This window comes from Bos javanicus, chromosome 11 (genome assembly GCF_032452875.1).
Source record: "Bos javanicus breed banteng chromosome 11, ARS-OSU_banteng_1.0, whole genome shotgun sequence".
Taxonomy (NCBI): Eukaryota; Metazoa; Chordata; class Mammalia; order Artiodactyla; family Bovidae; genus Bos; species Bos javanicus.
The window spans coordinates 61877988-61899372 of record NC_083878.1 but is presented as its reverse complement, the minus strand read 5'-3'; the positions used below and the strand labels follow the sequence as shown (position 1 = coordinate 61899372).

At 38.1% G+C, this 21385-nt stretch overlaps 1 protein-coding gene across 5 annotated transcripts in view; it reads left to right on the top strand.

The window, feature by feature from the left end:
- Positions 1-140: 140 nt before the first annotated feature.
- Positions 141-21385, top strand: part of WDPCP (WD repeat containing planar cell polarity effector) — a 297960-nt gene continuing 276715 nt past the window's right edge. For all 5 annotated transcript variants that reach the window (XM_061432772.1, XM_061432769.1, XM_061432770.1 and 2 more), the window contains exon 1: positions 141-616. The gene's annotated coding sequence lies outside the window, so the exon portion shown is untranslated. The remainder of the gene's footprint in view (positions 617-21385) is intronic.

The following is a 21385-nucleotide window of genomic DNA, read 5'->3' as shown; positions in this document are numbered from 1 at the left end:
TTCTCACGCTCTGCTCCCGGCGCCCTTCCCCGATTGCAAAGTAGTCCCCGAGGGCGGGCCGTTGTGATTGGAGGATTGCGACAAACGGACGATTTGGGCTCCAGAGAAAAGGACCTGCCGGATGGCGCCCAGCAATTGGCGGGAGGGGAGGCGCGTGTAACTCGAGGGAGGAGAGACGGACCCCTTAGCTACAACACCCTCCCCACCGCTACGGAGACTTTATCCTCCCCGCAAGGGTATATGTGGGAGGTAAAGAGATCTTCCGCTGCGTAAAGCGGCATTGACCCGGAAATAAAATCTTTTTAAAAACTCTTCACAATCTGCTGGGGCGGGAGGAATGTGACTAGTTGAGAAGACTGGACGGCTTCGCAGGTTGCTAAGCGACGAGGAGGGAGAGCGCGCTCAAGCTGGAGCCGCTGAAGAGTTCATAAGGGATGCGTGGTTCGGCTTCTCTGAGACCGAAAGGACGCAGCGAACGCGTCGCGTCCTCCAGGGTCCTTCTTCTCTAACCAGAGGACCCTAGCTCTCGTAGTGTACCGTGGCGTGGTGAAGGGTTTGCGGGGACGCCTTGTCAGAGGCGGCTGGGGGCTGCGCATCTTCCACACTCAGGAGACAGGTGAGTCCCAGCCCGAGGCTAGACCCTAGGGTCTGGTTTGCGGTTGTACGCCGTCTCGCGTTGCCTTTATGGACCCAGGTACAGCTCTTCTGCTCGCCAGTACCTGTCTCCGCGCGCTGTTAGGGAGAAGGTATTGTGGAGGGCCCTGAAGTTCGTGTCATGCCCCTGCTGTAAGATACAGCTTTTTTCAAGATACGTGAAAAATATTGAGCTTCTGCTTTTTGGGAAATGAGCCCGTCCCTTCCTGGTGTGCACAGTCTTTTTCTCTTAAGTCCTCCGGGAATGTTGTTACTTTTGTCCGTTCTATTTTGGAAACTCGATGCTCTTTAAACCATCTTAAGCTTTAAATTATGCGAAAGTGCATAATTGTTTGCAGGTTGTTGCAGTCAACAACCTCTGATTGTTAATTGGGGGTCTCAGCTGGTAAAACAACTTAACGAGGTTTTCGTTTGAAATTAATGCTGCCCAATAAAATTGTGCTCTCTGAAAGCTTGTTGCATGTGGTATTAAGATGTAATGCTCTAGAATAGCATGTGTGTGAAATAAATATCAATATTAGATAACATTGGTTTAACCTCTGATTGCATTGCTAATTAAATGCTAAGAGGTATCTTTCAATTTTACTCTGTTCATTGGTAATTGAATGCAAGTGGTATGTTTCAGTTTTTCTTTCCTCAGTTTTGCAGGGTTTGCTATTATGGAAAAGAAATAGAATCTTACTTTCTAATTTGAGCTATCAATAGTGTTTATCATAGCTTAATGACTCTCTTTCGTAAGTAACTATTCACTTGGTTTTCAGACAACTATTTCCTGGTTTTCTCTGTCATTGGTTGCTCCTTCTCAGTGTTCTTTGCGAATTCTTTTTCCGCCTCTATCTCTTAACCTTGGAATACCTGTATTCTGTCTGCACTTAATTCCTTAGTGATCTAATTCATGAATTGCTAGTTTGAAAATGCCGCCTCTGTGTCATACATTCTCAAGTTTGTGTCTAGTCCTGAATTCCAGACCCCAGTGTCTGCTGCCTTGTTATTTGTCTTTAGAGAACCTGAGTTTCTAATATGCATCGTTTTCACTATTCTACAATTGTATGTACTGAGCAATTGTATGTAGAAGTAAAACACTACATCCTTTGGTACAGATAATAATAATATGACCAAAATTTCTCCAATTCTAAGATGTTGATTATGGATGGGATTATGAGTTTTCAAATAGTAGAGTAGTGGAGAGTATGGATTGGTTAAATGAAGACTGTTGTAATAAACTGGCCAGAGAGAGCATAGAGCAAGAATTTTAGGTGTGGCATTCTGTTAGGACCTGCTGCTGCTGCTAAGTCACTTCAGACGTGTCCGACTCTGTGCGACCCCATTGACGGCAGCCCACCAGGCTCCCCCATCCCTGAGATTCTCCAGATATTAGTAATACACAGTTGCTGCCTTTTTAGAGCTCCCAGTTTAGCAGGGAACACAGATGTGTAAACCAGTAATGACACCATGGTGTGACCTGGTTAGTAGTAGTTAGGTAGCATGTTAGTCACTCTGGGTTGCCACAGTTTCACAAAAGAGGTGCTGTCTGCATGAGAACAAACAGATGTTCCAGGCAGCGAGGGTAGAGGAGGTAGAACCACATTTGCAGCGTTGCAGGTAGTGTTTTGACATTTAACATCTTGCAAACATGAAGACCTACAAGACCTTCTAGAACTAATACCCAAAAAGGATGTCCTCTTCATTATAAGGGACTGGAATGCAAAAGTAAGAAGTCAAGGAACACCTGGAGTAACAGGCAAATTTGACCTTGGAGTACAAAATGTGAAGCAGGGCAAACGCTAACAGAGTTTTGCCAAGAAAACCCACTGGTCATAACAAACACCCTCTTCCAACAACAGAAGAGAAGACTCTACACATGGACATCACCAGATGACATATACTGAAGTCAGATTGATTATATTCTTTGCAGCCAAAGATGGAGACGCTCTATACAGTCAGCAAAAATAAGACCGGGAGCTGACTGTGGCTCAGATCATGACCTTACTTTATTGCCAAATTCAGACTTAAATTGAAGAACATAGGGAAAACCACTAGACCATTCAGGTATGACCTAAATCTAATCCCTTGTGATTATACAGTGGAAGTGAGAAATGGATTTAAGGGAATAGATCTGATAGAGTGCCTGAAGAAATGTGGATGAAGGCTCGCGACATTATACAGGAGGCAGTGATTAGGACCATCCCCAAGAAAGAGATGCAAAAAGGCAAAATGATTGTCTGAGGAGGCCTTACAAATAGCTGAGAAAAGAAGAGAAGCTAAAGGCAAAGGAGAAAAGGAAAGATATATCCATTTGAATGCAGAGTTCCAAAGTATAGCAAGGAGAGATAAGAAAGCCTTCCTCAGTGAACAATGCAAAGAAATAGAGGAAAATAATAGAATGGGAAAGACTAGAGATCTCTTCAGAAGATTAGAGATACCAAAGGAACAATTCATGCAAAGATGAACATAATAAAGGACAGAAACGGTATGGACCTAACAGAAGCAGAAGATATTAAGAAGAGGTGGCAAGAATACACAGAAGAACTATATAAAAAGACCTTTATGACCTAGATAACCATGATGGTGTGATCACTCAGCTAGAGCCAGACATCCTGGAATGCGAAGTCAAGTGGGCCTTAGGAAGCATCACTACAAACAAAGCTAGTGGAGGTGATGGAATTCCATTTGAGCTATTTCAAATCCTAAAAGATGATGCTGTGAAAGTACTGCACTCAATATGCCAGCACATTTGGAAAAATCAGCAGTGACCACAGGACTGGAAAAGGTCAGTCTTCATTCCAATTCCAAAGAAAGGCAATGTCAAGGAATGTTCAAACTACTGCACAGTTGCACTCATTTCACATGCTAGCAAAGTGATGCTCAAAATTCTCCAAGCCAGGCTTCATCAGTTCTTGAACCATTAACCTCCAGTTGTTCAAGCTGGATTTAGAAAGGGCAGAGGAACCAGAGATCAAATAGCAAAAATCTGTTGGATCATCAAAAAAGCAAGAAAGTTCCAGAACAACATCAATTTCTGCTTTATTGACTATGCCAAAGCCTTTGACTGTGTGGATCATAACAAACTGGAAAATTCTGAAAGAGATGGAAATACCTGACCTGCCTCTTGAGAAACCTGTATGCAGGTCAGGAAGCGACAGTTAGAACTGGACATGGAACAACAGACTGGTTCCAAATAGGAAAAGGAGGACGTCAAGGCTGTATATTGTCACCCTGCTTATTTAACTTATATGCAGACTACATCATGTGAAGTGCCAGGCTGGATGAAGCACAAGCCAGAGTCAAGATTGCCAGGAAAAATATCAATAACCTCAGATATGCAGATGACACCACCCTTATGGCAGAAAGCAAAGAAGAACTAAAGAGCCTATTGATGAAAGTGAAAGAGGAGAGTGAAAAAGTTGGCTTAAACCTCAACATTCAGAAAGCTAAGAACATGGCATCTGGTCCCATCACTCATGGCAAATAGATGGGGAAACAATGGAAACAGTGCAAGACTTTATTTTGGGGGGCTCCAAAATCACTGCAGAAGGTGATTCCAGTCATGAAACTAAAAGATGCTCCTTTGAAGAAAAGCTATGACCAACCTAGACATTATATTAAAAAACAGACATTACTTTGCCAACAAAGGTACGTCTAGTGAAAGCTATGGTTTTTCCAGTAGTCATGTATGGATGTGAGAATTGGACTATAAAGAAAGCTGAGCGCCGAAGAATTGATGCTTTTGAACTGTGGTGTTGGAGAAGACTCTTGAGAGTCCCTTGGATTGCAAGGAGATCCAACCAGTCAATCCTAAAGGAAATCAGTCCTGAATATTCATTGGAAGGACTGATGTTGAAGCTGCAACTCCAATACTTTGGCCACCTGATGCGAAGAGCTGAACCATTGGAAAAGACCCTGATGCTGGACAAGATTGAAGGCAGGAGGAGAAGGGGATGGCAGAGGATGAGGTGGTTGGATGGCATCACTGACTTGATGGACATGAATTTGAGCAAGCTCCAGGAGATGGTGATGGACAGGGAAACTGGGCGTGCTGCAGTCCATGGGGTCACAAAGAGTCGGACATGACTGAGCGACTGAACTGACTGAAACATACGTGTGTTAAGGCTCTATTTTTAACAAACTAAGCCTGGAATTTTGTTGTTATTTGGCTATTACATTCAAATTAATTAAAAATTAAATAAAATTAGTGCCCAAGCATTCCCTTTTCTCTGTATCCTCACCAACACTTGTTATTTGTTGTTTTGTTGATAATAACCATTGGGACAGATGTGAATTTGTATCCCATTGTGGTTTCGATTTGTGTTTCCTTGATAATTAAGCATCTTTTCATGTGTCTTTTGGCCGTCTGTTCATCTTCTTTGGAAAAATTTCAATTCAAGTCCTCTGTCCATTTTTTAATTGAGTTGTTTGCATTTTTTAAGTTGTATGAGTTTTTATATATTTTGGATATTAACTCCTTATTGGAAATATATTTGCAAATATCTTCTCACTTTTGGTAGGCTGCCTTTTTGTATTTTTGATGGTTTCCTTTGCTGTGCAAAAGCTTTTCAGTTGATGTAGTCTCATTTGTTTATTTTTCTTTTGTTTCCCTTGCATGAGGGGACTCAACCAAAAAATATTGCTAAGCTGTCTTGGTGGGATTGTAAATAGATGCAGTCCCTATGGAAAACAGCTTTGAGATTCTTTAAAAAATAAAAGTAGAGCTGCCATATGATCCAGCAGTTTCACTTCTGGGTGTTCACCTAAAGAAAACAGAAAAACCAATTCAAAAAGACACATGCCCTCCAATGTTCATTGCAGCATAATTTACAGTAGCCAAGGTATGAAAGCAACCTAACTATCCAGTGCAGACTAATGGGAAAAGAAAATGTGATATATGAATAATACTTAGCCATAAAAAAGATAAATCTTGACAATTCTGTCAATATGAATTGATCTAGAGAGTATTATACTCAGTCCATAAGTCAGAGAAGGACAAATACCCCATGCTGTCACTTATACATGGAATCTAAACAGCAAAACAAAACAGCGAGAGAACAAACAGGTAGTTTCCAAAAGGGAGGGGATAAACAGGTGGATAAAATAGGTGTAGGGGATTAAAATGTGCAGATCTCCAGTTATATAATAGGTAAACCATGGGATGTAATACAGAACATTAAGAATATTGTCAGTAATACTGTAATACCTTTGTATGGAGACAGGTGTTTACTAGGCTCATCATGATCATTCCACAAGGTATGCAAATATCAGGTCACTATGTAGTACACCTGAAACTAACATAATATCGTTTGTCAACTATATGTGAATGTAAAATTAATTTAAAAACTATTTCTCAGTCCACCAGGTATATTTCAAGTGCTCAGTAGCCACAGGTGACAGAATAGTATACGTTTTTGTTATCACCCAAAGTTCTATGGCATGGCTTCCAAAACTTAGTGGATTAGCAAGGCATCTTCTAGAGCAGGAGCAGCTGTAGCATATCTTTGTGGAGGCATTTCTTCTGCCCATGTGTATACCCTATGGAGGACATCACTGTCAGTGATTCTGACTATACAGTAGGAGTCCTGTGTGAGGCAAGAGAGAAACCTAGTTCTTGTTTTAATCATTGCTGATTTTTCTGGAAAAATTCACAATTAACAGTTGTGTGCAAAGTTTACAAACAATGCATTGTCCTAGGTCATGAGTGAAACCTAGCATGTGCAAGGTGGCATCATCAGGAGGGGATAGGAAAGCATAGTCATTGCCTGAGTGACACAGATGGTATCTGTCTTCTGCTCTCTACTGTTCTGGAACACCTATTATAGGGAAAGAGCAAATTAGCCAATGGTGGTATTCAGGCTCTCTCTCTCTCCCCCCATTTTGTAAATAATGGTTATGTAACAGCTGAGATCACTTAGAGCACTGTGCACGTGCCTTACAAGGTACTCGCTTGGCCATGGGCTTCTTTTGTTCTGTAAGCATGCATAAGCTCCATCTGGAAAGCTCTTGTGGGCTCCATTATGGTTATGTTAAGTCTGCTTCTGTGTCAGCCAGGAGAAAAGTTTAGGTTATGACTGCTGCTGCAACTGCTGTGTCAGCCAGGAGAGAATAAGCATGTCTGCAGAACTACAGCTCCTCGCTTCTTCTTCCAGCCTCTTAGCTCATGCCTTGCCTACTGTGGGTTCAGCAAACAGTGTGCACAGTGAGGTACAGCAAAACACCTATGTCCCGTCGCATTCTAAGTAGATAGAAGAGCACGTGCCACTTGGTTCACACCCGGCCGATAATGAAGGTTAAGGGAGAAAGGAACTCACTTGGGGTGTTTGTATGTTTTAATGTGTGCAACAGGTGCATGTTCATATGTGCTTTTTATGAATCATGATATTTATTTACATAGTATATGTGCTCTCTATTATGTTATCTCTATTATGAGTTCTTTTTACATGTATAGCTGGTTTTATACTTTATAATATTTTCAGTTTGGATTAAACAAAAATGCTTTTTGAAGTCAAATTTTGTGATTTTTGTCATTCCTCATGAAGGAGAGAGAGAGATGTCACTGGGGAATAGCATAAGTGTGCTTTAAATGTATTGGTGGAGTATTAATTTTACTGTTTGTCCAATTCAGTACTCAGCTTCAGTCAGTCAGCTACTCAGCTTAACAATGAATATTACCAACTCCTTCCTGGAGATAATGTGTTGACACACATATACTCACTCTTGTGGGTACAGATGTATTTTACAATCATAAAAGTCATAAGTTATTCAATAATAAAAATAATAAATCAATATTTTCTCTTATCCCCTACTAACTAGAGATTATGAAAACATGTCTTATATCACTGCTAATGACTTTACATGTAAAAAATCCTGCTATATAAGCACAAGCATAATTACATTTTCTCATAAATATGTCCAAAATAGATATTTAATAATTATGCTCATTGTTAAAAAAAATTAAGATGTATGAAGAGACTCTAAATGGATCAATTTATGATTAATAAGGGGTGTTGAAGAGTGGGTGAGAGCTAGATTTTGGAGAATAAGTATAAGTGTGGGGGGGAAGCAATTGAATATGAAGAACTAACATTTAAGTGAAGGTTAAAGAGGAGGAAAAAAGATCTCAGCAAAGATATTCATTTGCATTATACACCTTTACTTTAGCCAGTTTACTTGCTGTTGCTCAAACAAGCAACGAACAAGTCCTACAGTATTCTGCCTCCACCTTTAGTGTGCTTTTTCTCACCTGGACTCTCAGACTCTATTTCTGCCTGTTAAAATCCATTCTGCCAGGCTCTCTCCAAATGCTTTGGTGTATATGAAGCTTTCCCACCACCCCCACCACTTAAAATCTATTACAAAAATTTGCAAACATAAGCAGAATGAAAAGACTGTAATTTTTCAGTCCATCATGCAGCTTTAATAATTATTAACATTTTGCCCGTCTTTGAAAATATGTCGCCCTGTTTCCTCTCTCCCCCAACATTTTCAAACATGCAGAAAAGCTGTACAGTGAATATCCTTGACAGTATTCTGAGTTCAGTCAGGAGAGAGACCTATACTGGTTATTTGAAAATTTAATATGATGAATTGTTAACCAGAACAAGGAGAGGTGGTTAACTATTAAAAGAGGTAAAAGAGCTCATACTTTAAAGGTCCCAGAAGTAGCAGTTGCAAAAGAACAGCTCTTACTACTTGGACAAGGAAGAAAGACTGGGAGAGAGTCCTTCTTCCCAGAGCTTGGATGGAATCCTCTTCAAAAAGGGCATACCTGCCATAGCAAGAATACACAGAAGAACTATACAAAAAAGATCTTCGTGACCAACATAATCATGATGGTGTGATCAGTCACCTAGAGCCAGACAACTGGAATGTGAAGTCAAGTCGACCTTAGAAAGCATCACTATGAACAAAGCTAGTGGAGGTGACGGAATTACAGTGGAGCTATTTCAAATCCTGAAAGATGATGCTGTGAAAGTGCTGCACTCAATATGCCAGCAAATTTGGAAAACTCAGCAATGGCCACAGGACTGGAAAAGGTCAGTTTTCATTCCAATCCCAAAGAAAGGCAATGCCAAAGAATGTTCAAACTACCGCACAATTGCACTCATTTCACACACTAGTAAAGTAATGCTCAAAATTCTCCAAGCCAGGCTTCAGCAATACATGAACTGTGGACTTCCAGATGTTTAAGATGGTTTTAGAAACGGCAGAGGAACCAGAGATCAAGTTGCCAACATCCGCTGGATCATCGAAAAAGCAAGCGAGTTCCAGAAAAACATGTATTTAGGCTTTACTGACTATGCCAAAGCCTTTGACTGTGTGGATCACAATAACTGTGGAACATTCTGAGAGAGATGGGAATACCAGACCACCTGACCTGCCTCTTGGGAAACCTATATGCAGGTCAGGAAGCAACAGTTAGAACTGGATATGGAACAACAGACTAGTTCCAAATAGGAAAAGGAGGACGTCAAGGCTGTATATTGTCACCCTGCTGATTTAACGTATATGCAGAGTACATCATGAGAAATGCTGGGCTGGAAGAAGCACAAGCTGGAATCAAGACTGCCGGGAGAAATATCAATAACCTCAGATATGCAGATGACACCACCCTTATGGCAGAAAGTGAAGAACTAAAGAGCCTCTCAATGAAAGTGAAAGAGGAGAGTGAAAAAGTTGGCTTAAAGCTCAACATTCAGAAAACGAAGATCATGACATCTGGTCCCATCACTTCATGGGAAATAGATGGGGAAATGTGGAAACAGTGTCAGACTTTATTTTTTTGGGCTCCGAAGTCACGGCAGATGGTGACTGCAGCCATAAAATTAAAAGATGCTTACTCCTTGGAAGAAAAGTTATGACCAACCTAGATAGCATATTAAAAAGCAGAGACATTACTTTGCCAACAAAGGTCCGTCTCATTAAGGCTATGGTTTTTCCAGTAGTGATGTATGGATGTGTGAGTTGGACTGTGAAGAAAGCTGAGCGCCGAAGAATTGATGCTTTTGAACTGTGGTGTTGGAGAAGACTCTTGAGAGTCCCTTGGACTGCAAGGAGATCCAACCAGTCCATTCTGAAGGAGATCAGCCCTGGGATTTCTTGGGAAGGAATGATGCTAAAGCTGAAACTCCAGTACTTTGGCCACCTCATGCGAAGAGTTGACTCATTGGAAAAGACTCTGATGCTGGGAAGGATTGGGGGCAGGAGGAGAAGGGGACGACAGAGGATGAGATGGCTGGATGGCATCACCTACTTGATGGACGTCAGTTTGATTGAACTCTGGCAGTTGGTATGGACAGGGAGACCTGGCGTGCTGTGATTCATGGGGTCTCAAAGAGTCGGACACAATTGAGCGCCTGAACTAAACTGAACTGAACCATGGCTACAGAGCCTGAGGCCACAGCTGGAACCTGTCTCCTCATCAGTGCTTTTGGGCCTTCACTCTAATTAATAATAATAGAGAACCAGAATCCAGAAGGGAAGTATTTCTCTGCTGCTAGGTGGCATAGTGGCAAAGAATCCACCTGCCAGTACAGGAGACTCAAGAGACACGGGTTCGATTCCTAGGTTGGGAAGATCCCCTGGAGAAGGGCATGGCTATCCACTCCAGTATTCTTGCCTGGAGAATTCTATGGACAGAGGAGCCTGGCAGGCTATAGACCATGGGATTGCAGAGAGTCAGCATGACTGAGCGACTTTCACTTTCAAAGCAAATACAGTAATGTGAGAAAATACCATATAGTAAAATTTTAATTGTACAATTTTGGTGGTGTTTACTGTATATTAGTTAAAATTTTTTTGGCTGCATCTGGTCTTAGTTGCAAGACGTGGAATCCTCATTGCATCATATGGGATCTTTTGTTGTGATGCATGGACTGTAGTTGTAGCCTGTGGGCTTAGTTACTCTGAGGAATGTGAGACCTTAGTCCCCATCCAAGGATTGAACCTGTGTCTCCTGCATTGTGAGGTGAATTCTTAACCATTGAACCACCAGGGAAGTCCCTGTAGCTTCCTTTCAGCTTTTCTGTATCGGTTATTAGACTGATATTTCCTCGAGTTCAGAGACTGTGTCTTATACATCTGTAAATGCCTCATGGAACACAACATGATACCTTTCTCACAATAGGAACAAAAAAAATGCCTTTAAAATTGCCATTGTGGAGTTGGAAGACTAATCTTGGCTTAAAGAACCTAAACCCTCCAAACTTTTCCTGCTAAACAGAAATTTTGTAAATGCAAATAATATTGGAAAATATTTGGAAGAAGTTGTGAAATACTGAGAATATCAGAAATTTCCCAGATGTATTTTGATAATTTAGTAAAAATTTATTATCATGTTTTGATAAATAGCTTATTGTTAATTTGTTTAGCAAATCATTCAGCTAAATTATCAGACTTAAGCTATAGGTAGAATTAAGGCTAGTTTAGATGATAAAATGTATACTTAAAATGATCTTTTGTTCCAGTATAATGTATTTATTATCTAGCATGCTTGGTTTGCTTGGAGAGTATGGTTGGCTCCATACTCCATACAACAAATGAGAAATAAATGGAGTCCCACAGAATGGGCATATATTATGCTTACTTGTTTAATAACCTTTCTGTAGACCTTAGAATTTTTAATAATGATAATGTTTAATCTTTATAATATTTTTGATAATTCAGTACATTGTCTCAAATCATAATTATGGGCATTTACTAGCATTATAATTACATAATTTTTCCCAGTAAAAGGAATAATACAGACTTCATCACACCTGGTTTTCATTTGGATCCTACAGTTTAAGGCTGCCATTTTTTGTTTATTTCTGATAATATAACAAATGATACAATAGGCTACAAAGGTATGGCTTAAATAGTTGATCCAAGTTTTCTGACAAGTATCTCAATATTCAGGTCTGTTATGACTTACTTCCCAACAGTGACCAGGCTAGTACAACATAATTTGCAAATATATATTTATATTTATATATTAGTTAAAATGATAATTTCTAATATTTTGGGTATAATTTCTTTTGCGTTTTATTTGACATTGCTTCATTTAGTTACTTTTTTCCCTTTTTAAAAAAAATTATCAAAGATTATAATTGTACAATATTGAGAAGAATAGAACAAAATACAATATTGGAGGATAATTGCTCTGCAGTATTGTGTTGGGCTCAACACAGATCAGCCACAGGTATACATATGTCCTCTCCCTCCTGAACCGCCTCCCTTCTCCCTCCCCAGTCCGCCTCTTTAGGTTGTCAGAGAACACTGGTTTGAGCTCCCTGTTTCACATAGCAAATCCTCATTTGCTATTTGTTTTACATGTGGTAATGTATGTGTTTCCATGCTATCTCTCTGTTTGTCCCATTCTCTCCTTCCCTCATTGTGTCCACAAGCCTGTTCTGTATGTCTGTCTCCATTGCTGCCCTGCAGATAAGTTAATCAGTACCATCTTTCTAGATTCCATACACGTTATACACAGTTTTGTGTTTCCCTTTCTGATTTACTTCACTTTGGATAATAGGCTCCAGGTTCATTCACCTCATTAGGACTGACTCGAATGTGTGCCTTTTTTATGCCCGAGTAATATTCCATTGCATATATGTACCACAGTTTCTGTATCTATTCATCTGTTCATGGACATCTAGGTTGCTTCCATGTTCTAGATATTGTAAAAAGTGCTGCAACAAACATTAGGGTACATGTGTCTCTTAACAGTTTTCTCAGGGTATGTGCCTAGTGGTGGGATTGTTGGGTCATATGGCAGTTGTATTCCTAGTTTTTTAAACAATCACCATACTACTCTCCATAGTGGCTGTATCAATTTACATTCCCACCAACAGTGCAAGAGGGTTTCTTTTTCTCTGCATTCTCTCCAGAATTTATTTGTTTGTAGATTTTTTAATGATGACAATTCTGACTAGTTATAACTTCATTGTAGTTTTGATTTGCATTTCTCTGATAATGAGCAGTGTTGAGCATCTTTTTATTTGTTGGCCATCTGTATGTCTTCTTTGGAGAAATGTCTGTTTAGGTCTTCTGCCTGTTTTTTTATTGTGTTATTTGTTTTTCTGGTATTGAGTTGCATGAGCTGCTTGTATATTTTGTAAATTAATCCTTTGTCAGTTGTTTTGTTTGCAGTTATTTTCTCCCATTCTGAGGGTTGTTCTTTAGTCTTGTTTCTGTCCTTTGCTGTGCAAAAGGAAAGTTTAATTAATTTTAATTAAATTGAAAGTTTAATTAAGTCCCATTTGTTTACTTTTGTTTTTATTTCCTTTATTCTAAGAGGTGGGTCAAAGTGGATCTTGCTGTGATGTATGTCAAAGAGTGTACTGCCTGTGTAGTTTCTGGCCTTACACTTAAATCTAATCCATTTTGAATTTATTTTTGTGTATGGTGTTAGAAAGTGTTCTAGTTTCACTCTTTTACATTTAACAGTCCAGTTTTCCCAGTACCACTTATGAAGAGGCTGTCTTTTCTGTATTGTATATCCTTGGCTCCTTTGTCAAAGAGAAGGTGCCCATACACGCATGGGTTTATCTCCGGGTTTTCTATCTTGTTCCGTTGGTCTGTATTTCTGTTTTTGTTCTAATACGACAGAGTTGTAATGACTGTGGCTTTGTAGTATAGTCTGAAGTTAGGAAGGTTGACTCCTCCAGCTTATTTCTTCTCAGGAATCTTTTGTGTTTTCATACAAATTGTGAAATTTTTTGTTCTAGTTCTGTAAAAAATACCGTTGGTAGTTTGACAGGGATTGCATTGACTTTCTAGGTTCCTTTAGGTAGTATAGTCATTTTTATGGTATTGATTCTTCCAATCCAAGAACATGGTGTGTCTCTCTGTCTGTTTGTGTCATCCTTGATTTCTGTCATCAGTTTCTTACAGTTTTCTATATCAGCTCTTTTGTCTTTTTAGGTAGGTTTATCCCTGGGTATTTTATTATTTTTGTTGCAGTGGTGAATGGGATTCCTTCCTTGACTTCTCTTTCTGATTTTTCATTGTTAGCATATAGGAATACAAGGGATATCCTGTGTTACTTTATATCCTGCAACTTTACTGTATTCATTGATTGTAGTAAAATTAGCTCTAATAATTTTCTGGTGGAATCTTTAGGGTTTTCTGTGTATAGTATCATGTCATCTGCAGAGAGAGTTTTGCTTCTTCTTTTCTGATCTGAATTCCTTGTGTTTCTTTTTCTTCTCTGGTTGCTGTGGCTAGGACCTCCAAAACTGTGTTTAATAACAGTGGCAAGAGTGAACTCCCTTGTCTTGTTCCTGTTCTTAGAGGAAATGCTTTCAGTTTTTCACCATTGAGAATAATGTTTCTGTGGGTTTGTTGTATGTGACCATTATTATATTGAACTTTTATATGTTGTTCCTTCTATGCCTACTTTCTAGAGAGTTTTTATCATAAATGGGTGTTGAATTTTGTCAAAACCTTTTTCTGCATCTGTTGAGATGATCATGTGGTTTTTAATCTTTGAGTTGATATATGGTGTATCACATTGATTTGCATATATTGAAGAATCTTTGCATCCCTGGGACAAAACCATTTGATCATGGTATATGATCCTTTTATTGTGCTGTTGGCTTCTGTTTGCTAGAATTTTGTTGAAGATTTTTGCATCTGTGTTCATCGGTGATATTGGCCTGTAATTTTCTCTTTTTGTGGTATCTTTGTCTGGTTTTGGTATCAGGGTGATGGTGGCTTCATAGAATGAGTTTGGGAGTTTTCCTTTGCAATTTTCTGGAAGAGTTTGAGCAGTATAGATGTTAGCTCTTGTCTAAACTTTTGGTAGAATTTGCCTGTGAGGCCATCTGGCTCTGGGCTTTTGTTTGTTGGAAGATTTTTTATTATAGTTTCAATTTCGGTGCTTGTGATTGGTCTGTTCATGCTTTCTATTTCTTCTTGGTTCATTTTTGGAAGGTTGTACTTTTCTAAGACAGACCTTAGAATTTATGTTGCAAAGTGCTCATTGTTAAGATAGGAAGTTGCAAACTGTCCCCAAAAGATGGGATTCACTGAGTAAGGATGGCTCTCTACAACACTGCTTCTACATCTAAGTCCTTTGTTCCTTTTTAGCTGGACATTTTAGTGCCTTAGTTCCCAAGTCTGGTTTTATAATAACTCTCCCATATTTTGCCAAGTTTAAAGAATTGTGACGCATAAGGAATTTACTTACTTATATGTTCAATTTAATATATAGAACCTGGAAATGAATCAAGTTTTCATGACTTACAGCTGAGATTTGTCATGTGATGTCTTCCTTCAACTATTTCCTATAAGAAGGACTCAAAAAATTAATGTGGGTGTTATTTTTCTAGGCCCTCATAAATTTAATCATATTGTTTTGCATTTAACAGAAAGCATATATATATGTGTATACATATACACATAGTGAATATATATATGTACTATTACATATATAAAATTTAACCCTAAGGTAGAGTGAGTGATTATCATCGTCATTTTACAAGTTAAGAAACTCAGTTCAGAGGTTGTGACTTGTCTGAGGGCTTCTTGCTAAGAAAACTAAGATCTTATATTAAAAACAGAAAACAAAACACCTCCATATTCCCTCACACATTTAAAAATTAACATCTAAAATATACCATGTTTATACAGCTGTAAAGGTTATAATTTCCTTTACAATATATTATAAATGATTTTTAAACTAAATTGTTAATATTGTTCTTCAAAAAGTATATAGTGGAATCTAAATATTCTTCTAGAATCATCCATTTAAAAAATAGGTAAATCTCTCTTTGACAGTCAAAAGTTGAGGTTTCTATACATCCTTAATCTCAAACTTCCAGTACAGTCTTCTGACATAATTGTATCTTACTTTATTATATTTTAACGCTAAAATGTCTATTCATGATCAGTGTCATCATACTTCTTCAGCAAAACTATGACTGTAAATTGAAACTAAGTTTTTTTAATCTGCCACTGATGGCTGTAAGTCAATTTATCAAAGCAAATGTTACAAATTTAGATAATTATTAAATATTAAAAGTAAACTTTTAATGGAAATGTATCTCTTAATGAATGGGACCTTTTCTGCTCTCATTAGTTTTTGTACCTGTGGAGGAGTATTAGGTAGAATGAAACTAGATTTAGTTTCAGATTTATTTGTATTTTCCAGAATTACCGATGTAAGTGCTTAGAAACCATATTCAGATAAATAAGAAGATGGGGGTTCTTTGGACTTTTTCCATGTCATTTGCAGCACAAAATAACATGGTAGCTTATTATGAGAAGTTACTTTCAGTGATCTGTTAACCAGTTAACTCATTCAGGCTGTTCTTCAGTTCAGCTAAAAGCAAACAATTGAAAACCACCTGACTTATAAAAGAATTTACTACCCATCACTTTCACTTTTCACTTTCCTGCATTGGAGAAGAAAATGGCAACCCACTCCAGTGTTCTTGCCTGGAGAATCCCAGGGATGGGGGAGCCTGGTGGGCTGCCATCTATGGGGTCCCACAGAATCGGACACGACTGAAGTGACTTAGTAGTAGTAGTAGTAGTCTTTCAAAGCTTTACTAAGATTTTTGCCTTTTATTTAGGGTTACTTCAAGTCAATATGCTATGCAAGTGTTAGGAAAAATTACAATATTATTTCAGTATCCCCTTTCCAAAACAGTATTTTAAATCAAATGGTTTTATATTGTCACCTCTTTTATATATATATTTGTCACCATCTTGAGGTGGCTTATTTGCTGATTGAATTTTCTGTTTTGGATAAAATGCTGCTGTATAGTCTAATTGTGAAACCAGTCAGTCAAATAAGACTGACTTGGTTTTCAGAAAAAGTATGGTTTCATTTTAAATTAATGCAGTAACATTAAATTTTGAGGAATATTGTAAAAAAAAAACAGAAATATAGAATGTATTTGAAAGAGAGATTACTAAAAGTTAAGGTTAGAAAGGTGCAGTGATAATAAAGTGTAAATGTTTAAAATCACATGAATCATGATAATGCTATTTCTCATTGCTTAATTTATATTAAAGTGGTGCAAAGTGGGCTTAAAATGATGTTATTTATAAAGTTAGGAGTATGATAAAAGGAATGGTATTCCTTCAGTGAACTTCTTACATTTCACAAACTTTTGTGTGTATGTATTTAATAAAGGAAGAAAGTGACTTGCTGCAAGTGAGTTGGTCTGACAGTCAGATGATTTTACATTTGTCAGTAGAAAGTAGAAAGTAACATTTTCTGAGATCAGTCTTGACCATAATTGGAATAAATATTTCATTATGTAATTTGCTGGAAGAGTGTGGCTTACATTAAATTCTTTACTAAACGTTGGGCTTACAAGTGCCTGAATGGCTCCTGTGGGACAGCATACAGCAGCTGCCTCTGGCTCCCCCTCTCTTTCTGAGGAGCAAATGAGATCTCCTTTTCTCATATAGAGTAGGTATGCATTATTCCCCAAATATAGTTTCTCAGAGTATTAACTTTCACCTTGAACCCTTATTTAAAATTTCTGTAATTCCACTAAATGAATTCTTCTACTAGCTGCTAAGAGAAAAATATTTTCCCCTGTTGTTGTTCTTAAAATCTCATAATTTCTGTCCTTGATTTACAGTGAATTTACAAGGAAGAACTTTTGTAAGCAGAATTCTCATCACAGTCTTTTAGCAGGATAGGACATCTCCATACTCCAGTAAGGCTACAAACATGTGTGCCCCTCCGCCAGCCCAGATACACAGTCGTAGTCCCCTGTCTGGTGGGTCACAGGCCTTACTCTCTTTAGAGTTGGTTCCCCTTGTTAATCAGGTTTCCCTGGTGGCTCAGATGGTAAAGAATCTGCCTGCAATGTGGGAGACCTGAATTTGATCCCTGGGTCGAGAAGATCCTCTGGAGAAGGCAATGGCAACCCACTCCATTATTCTTGCCTGGAGAATCCCATGGACAGAGGAGCCTGGAGGGCTACACTTCATGGGGTCGCAAAGAGTAGGACAGGACTGAGCAAGTAACACTTTCACTTTCCTTTTCTCATTGTTAATCGGATGAAGGAATGCATCAATGATGAACATTTCACAGGTAATGTATGTTGGAAGAGAGAAATAGGTGGAAGTATCAGCACATTTCCAGTTATACTAATAATAAGGTTGTCTGTCTTCTCTGCCTTCTTGGAGAGCCATCTCTAGTAATAACTAATGTCAAGTAGCATAATTTTCCATTGCAGTTTCATTGTGAGTTTGCATCTCCAGGTGGTTTCTGAATTCGTGGTAAGCATTCATTTTGTTGAAGCAGCAAACAATAGAGCATTGAACTGTTAGGCTGGATTTGGAGATGTTCTTAGCATTTTTTCCCCCAGCTTAGCATTTTTTAGGTAATGTTTAATTCAAATTAGAGAAAATACTTGAAATACCATTCTAACAACTTCCAGCAGAGCTATTAAAGGAGTGTTAAGTTTTAGATCCCTAAACTTGAATGTTGGCTCTTTATACTGCAGGTATTTTGGAACTTAGAAGATTTTATACTTTTACTCTATGAAGTTACTTAATCTCCTGTTAATTTTATCTATAGTGTATATAAAAGTTGTATGCATCTAGATAAAAATAATTCATTTTAATGTTTTCCTTAATGAAATACAGTTAAGCTTTAAGGCTTTTTTTGTGTAACAGGTTTGTAATCTGATTCCCTTTAATTGAAACTAGCAAAGTAATACTTGGAGACTGTTGGCTTAGGTATCTACTCAAGTAGCAATATGAGCTTTACATAGCATCGGTGTAGTGGTGACTCAGAGGTAAAGAATCAGCCTGCAATGCAGGAGACATAGGTTCAATCCCCAGAGAAGGAAATGGCAACCTGCTCCAGTATTCTTGCCTGGAAAATTCCATGGACAGAGGAGCCCATTAGGCTGCAAAGAGTTGGACACGATTGAGTGTGCGCACACCGCCCTGCACCAAACATGGGTGTAGAAATATCTCTTAGAGATCCTGCTTTCAGCTCTGTAAGGTATATATCCAGTAGTAGAATTCCTGGATTATATGGTAACTCTACTTTTAATTTTTTGAGGAACTGCCGTATTTCCATTAGCAGCTGCACCGTTTTACATTCCCATCAACATTGCACAGGTTCTGATTTTCAGTATCCTTGCCAACACTTTTTTTTTCTGTTTTTTGTAGTACCCATTCTAATAGCTATGGAGTGGTATCTCCTTGTAGTTTTGATTAGCATTTTCTTAATGATTAATGGTTTGAATATCTTTTAATGTGCCTATTGGCCACTCCTATATCTTCTTTAGAGAAATGTCTACTAAAATCCTTTGCCCATTTTTAAAAATCTGATTGTTTGGTTTTTCTGATGTTGAGTTTTAGAACTCTATATATTCTCTATCTTAATACCTTATCAGGCATATGGTTTGTGAATATTTTCTCTAATTGTGTGGGTTGCCTTTTTACTCTGTAGATCTCTGGACAGTTAGCTTGTTTTCTTTCTTTTTTTTTTTTTTTAAGGCGTAGTATTTTAAATAACTGTTTCAGGTAATATTCATCTTTGATACTAAGTTAAAACTATACAAGTGGTAGTTTCTCAAAGGTTATTTGCAAAGTGTAACCGGAAAAAATATCATTGAATATTTCCTATTCTGTTACATTAAAATCCGTAGGCCTGTCTTGCACACTGAATGGATCATGTATTAATGGATGATTTTTTTAAGTAATGTGTTATTTTACTAAGGATAGTGTCCTTTGATGCCCCAAATTTAAAATTTTTCATTAACTTCAAGTTCTCTGTTTTCTGTGCCATTGCTATCATATCAAAGAAATTGTTGCCAGGTCCAATGTGGTGAAGCTTTTGTCCCTGTATTTTTTCTAAGACTTTTATTGTTTTAGGTCTCTTAGATTTAAGTCCTTAATCCATTCTGAGTTAATTTTTATATATGGTTTTAAGTAAGGGTCCAACTTCATTCTTTTGCCCATAAATACCATGTTTTGCCAGAACCATTTGTTAAAAGGACTTATCCTTTTCCCCACTGAATGGTCTTGGCACATTTGTCAAAAATTTGACATTATATGTGACAGTTTATTTCTGGGCTTTCTATTCTATTCTGTTGGTTTATATAGCTGTTTTTATGCCAGTGCTGCACTGTTTGAATTATTCTAGCTTGGTAATAAGTTTTGAGATTAAGAACTGTCAGGGGAGTGTGTAATTTCCTTGGTTCTGTCTCATCACAGCAAAAATTTGAAGCGACAGATGTTAAAGCCCTTGGCGCATCACAGCTCTCGGACAGTGTTACAGCTCCATGTTACAACTCTGTTTTATTTTAAAAATAAAGGAAAATACATCCTCAAGGCATGAGTGCCTGCGGACCCAAAAGACGCAAGGAGGAGAGAGAGAGAGGGAGAGGGGGAGAGGGAGGGAGAGGGAGAGTGAGTCACTGGGTCATGCCCTCGAGGCAGTTAGAATTACTGTTCTGGGGTATTTCTTCCCAGCTTCCTTTGACCAAACATTTTGATTTACCTGGTTCACAGTCCATATTTGGTATATCTCAGGATCCTCCCATGTATGCACATGCATCTCTTAGCCGAGATGGATTTTACTGAAAAGGCATCTGAGTAGAACATCCCTTGACATAACTCCCCTTTGGCCTCCAAGGAACGTTTTCTGCACTTGTGTGGTTAGGAGGTCTCCTGACTTCAGGAACGAGAAATAAGTGTTCTGTGCAGGGTCTAGCCTCTTCCCTTAATTGCCCTACTTTTCTTGTCTTGGAGTTTCAGTCAATAGAGAATGAATCTCCAGTTGCTTTACCCTCAGGGGAGGGGAGTCCATGTACCTCCTACCTTAATAGGGGTTGTGTTGAATCTGTAGTACCCAGAGGTGGTTTTGGGTAGTATTGACATTGCCTATATTAAATCTTCCAATCCATGACTGTGAGATGTGTTTCCATTTATTTGTCTTCTTTTCATTTCTTTCAGCATTGTTGTTTCATTGAACATGTCTTTTGCTTTCTTAATTCCTAAGTATTCTTTTTGATGCCATTGTAAATGGCATTGATTTTGTAATTTCCTTTTCAGATTCTTCATTGTTGATGTGTTGAAACACAACTAATTTTTGCCTGTTGACTTTGTATCCTGTTACTTTGCTGAATTCATTTATTCAGACAGTTTTCTATTCTGGAGTATTTAGAGTTTTCTCCATATGAGATCATATTTGCAAACAGATTACTTTATTTCTTCCTTTCCAATTTGGATGCCTTTTATTTCATTTTCATACCTAATTGTTCTGGCTAGAACTTCCAGTACTATGTTGAATAGAAATGGTAAAAGTGGGCATGCTTACCTTGTTTCTGATTTTAGAGGGAAAGCTTTTAGTCTTGCACTATTGTGTATATTTGCTGTGGGTTTTCCATATACGACTTTTTTATTTGAAGTAGTTTCCTTCTATTTCTACTTTGTTGAGTGTTTTTATAATTCAAGGGTTTTAAAATTTGTCAAATGCTTTTTCTGCATCAATTGAGACAATTATGTACTTTTTTCTATATTATATAAATGTGCATTACATCAGTCAAACAATCCTTGCATTCCAGTAATAAATCCTACTTTGTCCTGGTGTTAACCTTTTAATATTCTGTTGAATTCTGTTTGCTAGTGTTTCGTAAGGGTTTTCGCATCAATATTCATGACAGATACTGGTCTGTAGTTTTCTTGCAGTATCTCTGCATGGCTTTATTATCAGGGTTATGCTAGCCTCATTGAATTTGTTAAGTGTTTCCTTTTCTTCAATTTTGGGGAAGGATTA